The sequence below is a fragment of the Aquarana catesbeiana genome, linkage group LG03, assembly GCF_042186555.1.
Source record: "Aquarana catesbeiana isolate 2022-GZ linkage group LG03, ASM4218655v1, whole genome shotgun sequence".
Lineage (NCBI taxonomy): Eukaryota > Metazoa > Chordata > Amphibia > Anura > Ranidae > Aquarana > Aquarana catesbeiana.
In genome coordinates this window covers 173,586,718-173,594,073 of record NC_133326.1, presented here as the reverse complement: position 1 = coordinate 173,594,073, position 7,356 = coordinate 173,586,718, and the positions used below count along the sequence as shown (strand labels likewise).

The window sequence follows — 7,356 nt, the reverse complement described above, 5'->3', positions numbered from 1 at the left end:
CTCTAAAACAGGCCCATTGGGATAAGATTCAGTGGCTGTGCAGTGCGTTTAGGAGTCCAGGGCCTTAGATGTTCATCTCAACAGAAGTCTTTCTGTTTTAAAGTGACCGAGCGTCACCCATCAAGTTTAATAGATCCTGGTCGATGTCTTTGCTTTGATCTCCCTGGAGAAATTTGTAAGACCATACTCTTGTCCCATAAGCAGCAGCCAACAGCTACCTTGTGTTCTGCAGTTCCTCCCGTAGGCAAGTCGGCAAAGTCTGGCCCATCTTATAGAGCAGCTTGGACAGCTCAACGTTATGGTCCCTATAATAGTCTGTCAAAAAGCGTGAGAATCTGAATCCATATCTGGGTAATTCCTGCCCTTACTCTTCCGCAGGCATTTGGTTTTGCCACCATCCAGAAGTTGGCACCAAAATCCCTTCTTGGAATCAAGCGCCAGTGTTTTGTGATAGTCCACAACATTCGCACCTCCTAAGATTTTCTGCACAGATTCCATTGCAGTGGCAGGCTCAGTTTGCAGCAAATTGCCATCTAAAACCAGTATTTGGTTAGCGCGAAAGTGGTTTAGCCAGCATTCAGTATGAGTGGAGTACCATCCTGGAGCCAGGCACCTGTTCTGTAGAGCTTGTAACTTTGGAGGAGCATCAGGCCCAGCAGTAATAACTTCTTGGAAGGTATATTTGAAGGCCACAAGGTCATTATGGGCTCTCTGTTGCTGATACCAGGAGTAAGCGTGGTCTGCAGGATTATTAAGGATGGTGAAGAGTTTGGGGAGAAGTTCTGCCACTTGCCTGGGAACTACTTCTGAATCAAAGTAGTTGGCACTCTTCTCAAAGTACAAGTCTGAAGTGGTGTTGGATGGAATGAGAAAAAAACCCATATACCAGTCAATTCCCTTGTGGCAATTCTGCCCATTGAAACTGGATCTCCTCAAACGTCTCAGAAACTAGGGTACTTACTGCTCAGGTCTGGGTGTGTTCCTAGGAAGAAGTATAATGCAGTGGATCCTGTTTTCTGAGGTCCAATTATAAGTAACTTGGGAAAGCGGTCAAACGTCTTCTCCTTCGACCAAATGTCTTTATGCCGTTTATCCTCACAAGGATCCTGCCACAAGGGGTCCTTTCCCTCTGGGAATATCTGGAAATACTTGTGAGCAAGCTCTACAGGAGGCAGAGTCTGCAGCTTGAGGTTCCTCCAGGTGTTGAGAAACTGCACCAAATGCTTGAAAGTGTACAGGCCTAGATGGTCATTGCCATAGTTAGATACTTGGGTCATGAAAATGCTGATAGGATTTATCAATACTGTAAGAAAAAGTTCTCCACCGTTAATAATCTTGTCCAGTTCCAGAGGCCCTCCAGGATATTCATTATAGAATATGGTGAGTGTGAGGAGGCTGCAGGTCTGCCGAGGTAGGACCATAATTCCATTGTGGATGAAGCCCCTCCTAAATCGTTCAGGCTACAGATGAGGATATCCCTCTGTGCTAGTCACCTTGATTCCCCAGATCTGTTTCCAAGCTTTATACAGCTGTACATGAATGGAATAGACACCAGAGTGATGAGGTGCTACAGCATAGCCAACATCAGTGTGGATACCATGTTCCACAGCACATTTCTTGTTCAAAGACATCTGCTCAGCCAGTACTGATTGGTTGTGGAAGAGGTGAGGTTGCATGCGACTCTACATATGAGGGAACCACCAGAACTGTTTGACCTAAAACAGCAAGAGGTGATCTCCTTTCCAGAAAAGCCAATATTGAAGTTGAAATTTGGGGTGTGCGCGCTTAACTCATTTGGGTATCATACAGTGCCTTTACATCTTATACTTTCATGCGAGTTCACTCCTTCCCAACAAAAATATCGTCAATATCAACCAGTATGTAGCGTTTGAGGGGAAGAGACAACCTTTTTCCAGTCAAGAATGATACTGCATTCACAAACACCAGCTTATGAAGCCAGAAGTTCAAGTTGTTACCAAAAAGCACCCTTTGGATACCATCATGCAGTCCAAGGTCCTGAACCAATGTTGTGTGGAGAGCCACGTCTACACTGAGATGAGGTATAGTCTCTGCTGACTTGGTCTTGGCCAGTAGAACTGGTTCATAAGTGGTTGGACTGGAACACTGTCCAGTCTTCTCCTGGTAGTTCACCTTTTTTCACCTGGTTGGGCTTGGTTATATACAAGAAAGGGGATTTGGGAATGATACTTCAGTCATTGAGGCCTAGATTGGAGTGAAGGTACAGGGAAAAGCCTTTCAGCTGGGCGCTAAGCAGACTGTTTTTAATTGGCCTTGAAAAAAACAATGATCCCCACGCCATACTCCACACAGTACTTTTTAGTAACTGTCTATTCCATGCATCCAAGTTTGCATTTCAGAATGTTTTCATACACAATTGCAAATTGCCCCCTGCCTTTATCGGTGAGAGTTGGCATATCTCCCTTGTCCGGGGCTATCTTGGTCCGATATTTAAAATGACTTCACTCCTCTATCTCCTGGCCAAGCTGGGAATAGAGGCTCTCTACAAACACAAGCACCAGTGGGTCCGTACATGAAGAATCCACAGATCTCATAGACTTCACAGGCAGAAGATGTGAAGGGCTGATTTTAGGTTCATCGCAGTCCAGGGATTGTGTGTCACCTCCCAAAGGCTCCAGCCCCCTTATCCAGCCATACAGGTAATAGGCGGAGATGAAAACACTAAGAAGACAAAAGGCAAAAAGAAGGAAGAGAACCAGTTGTGGGCTTAATGGCCTCCCAAACCTGTGTGGCTTCGGGGACAAGCTCATGGTCCTTGCACCTTCCCAGAAGGAGCGGACACAAGCACTCACAAACACAAGCGCAGACACCTCTGTTACATTGCAAGTACCCTTAACTCATCCTCTTCATTTCACCATGGCATGTCCATTGAAAGTCCAGTTCCAGGGTGTGCAAGCTTAATCTATTGAGGGCTTCTCTGGTAAAACTAAGGGGATGATGCGCAGAGGGAGGCTGTGACATAAGTGGCTGAAGTGGTCGTCATGCATCATTTAGGGAATCAGGCTTGTGGTGTTGTTGTATACTTTGAAATGACTTTATTAGCTGTGTCAGTCATAGTGCTTGGGAGGGGGGCCCCCGATCCCCGGGCAGTCTGTGATCCCTCTGCCTCCCCAGCCCCATCCCTATGCAGGGAGAGAGCTGTTCTCAGGCTGGGAAGGGGAGAGGGAGGGAAGGAGAGAGGGGGAGGAGGGGGGGAAAATCAGTTTGTATCTTATTTTGATAGAGCCATTATTTTAGATTAAACTGCATTTCTGCTGCAAGTCTTCCCTTTAAAATCGGTTTTTGTTTCAGTGTGGTTAATGTTTTGTATTTTTCTTTTTAATTTTACATTGATAGTGTTTTTTGTTAAGTTTAGGGTGCTTAAAGCAGAGCATTCATTTGCCATCTGCTCTTTAGGCTGCCTTTTGTTCACAGCACTAAGTGCAATGACAGTCTGCAGATAAATTACCTCACATTATATCACTCACTTCCAATGTGAAATTTCACTTTGCAAAGAATATTTAATCCCAGGTAAGGTATAAAGAAAATAAAAAACAGCCTCTTTGTTTGATAACGATTGGATGATGGAAGTCGGCAGAGCTTCAGTTCATTCACTAAACTCTGGGAAAATGAGTCTGTAGACTAAACAGTCGATTTGCCTTTAGGAAATCAACCTCTTTGTTTCTGGTAAATTTGAGCCTAGCCTTGCACATTAAAATTGCCCTGCTGCTGGACAATTTTACACTGCTGTATCTTCTGCGGTCTCTTAATTCTTAATGGAAGCTTGACAGAAGCTGGCCAGTGGCAGGGCAGGGCAGTTTTATACCAGTAAGAAAAAGAGCAGCCACAGCAAACTAAACAGCAAAATTCTGATAATTCTAGTGCTGGCTGTAATTAGGAGCCAACTATAATCAAGAAATGGCTGTAAACTGGTGTTGACTGTAATCAGGCAAAGACTGTAGTCAGGCACTAGCTATAATCTGGCAAAGGCTGTAATCAGGTGCTAGTTGTAATAAGGCACTAACCCTAAGCTGATTCTAAAGGCAGAAGGTTTTTTACCTTTTTTCCTGTCAATTACAGCCAGTGAGCCAATGAGGATAGAGTGGGGGCGAGGCCGAGCCACACTCTGTGTGTGAATAGACAATGTCCATTCACAGGAGCGTGGCCCAGGAGTGAGCCTGCTCTAATGCCCCCATAGAAAGAGGCTTCCTATTGGGGGCATCCAGCAGGGAGAAGGAGCCAGGACCACCAACAGGGGACCCAAAAAGATGAGGATTGGGGCTGCTCTGTGCAAAACAGAGCAGGTTAGTATAACATGTTGTTATTTTTAAAAAATAAAATCAGAAGCTTTACAATCACTTTAATCTGGCTCTGGATATAATCAGGTGATGCCTGTAATCAGCCACTTGCTGTAATCTAGTGCTGGCTATAATCAGGTACTTGTTATAAAACAAGCACTGGCTTTATTCAAGTGCTGGCTATAATCAGGTAGCGGCTGCAATCAGGTCCTGGCTGTAATCAGTCACTGGTTGTGATCAGTAAAAAGCACTGTGATCAGCTAGGGACACTGTGATCAGGTAGGGCCACTATGGTTTGTATACCGTGACACTGTCTCTGATCAAGAGCTAACTCCCCCCTCATTCCATAACTGCTCTAATGATGTGTATGACAGGCAGAAAAAGCTGGTTGTTCATAGCAGCCACTGTTTGCACTTTTGAATACTGTGATTGGTCACAGTGATCACAAGGTAGAGAGACATTCTCGTGGGCTTTGTACTTTTAACCTATGATCAACACTCTGCAATTGATAAATACTGTACATCACAGCCATTGTTTACAGTAGTGACCTCTGTGGTTGGTCACTGTGATTATGCAGTAGAGAGCCACTTTCATTGGCTTTCTACCTTTTTTTCTGTGATCAGCACTACCTACTGACAGTGCAAACACAGTTACAGTGTGTGCATGCAACAGGGGGCACACAATAGCGTAAAAAGAAGATGTTTACAAATGGCCAGTCAGTGAGTGTGCTGCCTGGCAATGTAGTTACAATATACTTTGATGAAGGGGTTAAGGTCCCCCTTTAAAACCTATAGCCAATATTAATACACATACATAAAAGGTAAGGCTTTGCATACATAGAAGATACGGTTTTGATATAAGTCCAGAGCAGATTGAGCAGATTCAACACCAAAGAATATTTACAAATTCTTGATCTGTAAGCTTATCTGTCTGGCATACAGAATTTGTTTAGTTTTCTTATTGCATTTATACCAATGTGGCTCATCAAGCACAATTTTAATAAGAGATATTGCAGTTATCATGTTTTCTTTTTAACTACACAAAACAATGTAATTATGAATGATAGTTTGGTAAATGGACTATAGGAACTTCCTAGAATCCCACAATTATGTAACTGTAATGAATCACACTTAGCCTGGGGCTGAACATCTCAACATAAAGACATAGAAGTCATTGAAATGTTTAAACTCCCAAAATGTAACCCTATTTTTGTTTACTATAGATAAGACTTAGCACAAGATGGATGAAGAAGAAAAGTTGTAGGAGATGTGTTTAATTTTACCTTAGTATGACAAGGAGCATTTACACTTACAGCTCTTTAGCAGAAGAATTGCATTATTTAACCACTTACTGACCACCGCACGACTATATACGCCCTGACTTTGAAGAGGGATATCTCGGCGGTTCAGTTAACGATAACGGTGGTCTCTGCGGCGGATTTGCCGGGAGATTACCATTATCGGCGGCGGGAGAGGGCCCCCTTTTATTGCATTTCAGTCTAAATATGAGATCTTAGGTCTTTTTGACCCCAGATCTCATATTTAAGAGGACCTGTCATGCTTTTTTCTATTACATTCCTTGTAATAGGAATAAAAGTGATAATTTAAAAAAAAAAAACACAGTGTTAAAATAAATAAGAAAAAAAAATGAAATTTTTTTTAAAGCGTCTCGTCCCGACGAGCTCGCGCAGCAGAAGCGAACGCATATGTGAGTAGCGCCCGCATATGAAAACAGGGGTCAAACCACACATGTGAGGTATCACCGCGATTTTTAGAGCGAGAGCAATAATTCTAACCCTAGACCTCCTCTGTAACTCAAAACATGCAACCTGTAGAATTTTTTAAACGTCGCCTATAGAGATTTTTAAGGGTAAAAGTTTGACGCCATTCCACGAGCGGGCGCAATTTTGAAGTGTGACATGTTGGGTATCAAATGTAATTGGCGTAAAATTATCTTTCACAATATAAAAAAAATTGGACTAACTTTACTGTTGTCTTATTTTTTTATTCAAAAAAAGTGAATTTTTTTCAAAAAAATTGCACTTGTAAGACCGATACGCAAATACGGTGTGACAAAAAGTATTGCAATGACCGCCATTTTATTCTCTAGGGTGTTAGAAAAAAATATATATAATGTTTGGTGGTTTTAAGTAATTGTCTAGCAAAAAAACTGTTTTTAACTTGTAAACACCGAGTCTGAAAAAGAGGCCCGGTCTTAAAGTGGTTAAAAAAGAAAACCAGAATAAGCAAATACTGGCTAATAGATTGATGTGAACACAACTGATTAAAGTAGGGACCAAAAGCAGGCATTTAAAAGTTCTCTTATCTTCATTTTTACATCTACTTTGAAATGTCACATCTTCTTCTTGTATCATAGCTTTAATGTTCTTGTGTCACTCTCAGCTGCTTTCACATATTCATTACATCTACATTTAAAGAAACACTTTCTAGTCTCTTCAGGGTCAGAAGCAGTGGTGATTATCCCAGGGGTCATGGCGGGTTCATTTTCAATGGGGATTTTGTTGTAAAGTGGTGTCTGTAACATTACAAATTGTTAAGGTCTACTAATAGGGACACTTTTAAGTGGTAGACACATGAGGAAAAATAACCATGATTTTACCAAAAAAAACTTGCTGAACTTGCTTATTTTGCTGTACATTTGGGTTCTAGATTCATGGTACTTGTAAATCTATTTGAGTCATGACAGTTAAGGAAAATATAAAGGATAATATAAATTCTCAGCAAGCCTACTAAATGGTCTAAATTTTTTCACAACATGGTAGTTTAATGTCTAGTCATACTCTGTCATCATATTTGTGAGTTCTCCTCAAATTTGTACAAGTTTTTTTTTAGGTACAAAGGTTGCAAAGGTTGCAATCAATTTCCAAAGACATAGTGTCCTTAGAATGTTTGTGATTGTTGTAGGAACATTAAACATTATTCTCTTTTTTATAACAAGAACTAGTTAGATTGATCTCTTCACAAATTGATTCAGAATATTGCAATAAATAATAATATGGCAGGAGGATATTTTTCAGAAT

At 41.5% G+C, this 7,356-nt stretch overlaps 1 pseudogene; it reads right to left on the bottom strand.

Moving 5' to 3' along the window:
* Positions 1 to 214: 214 nt before the first annotated feature.
* LOC141134493 (bifunctional heparan sulfate N-deacetylase/N-sulfotransferase 1 pseudogene) lies at positions 215 to 2,868 on the bottom strand (annotated as a pseudogene).
* Between the last annotated feature and the right edge of the window lie 4,488 nt (positions 2,869 to 7,356).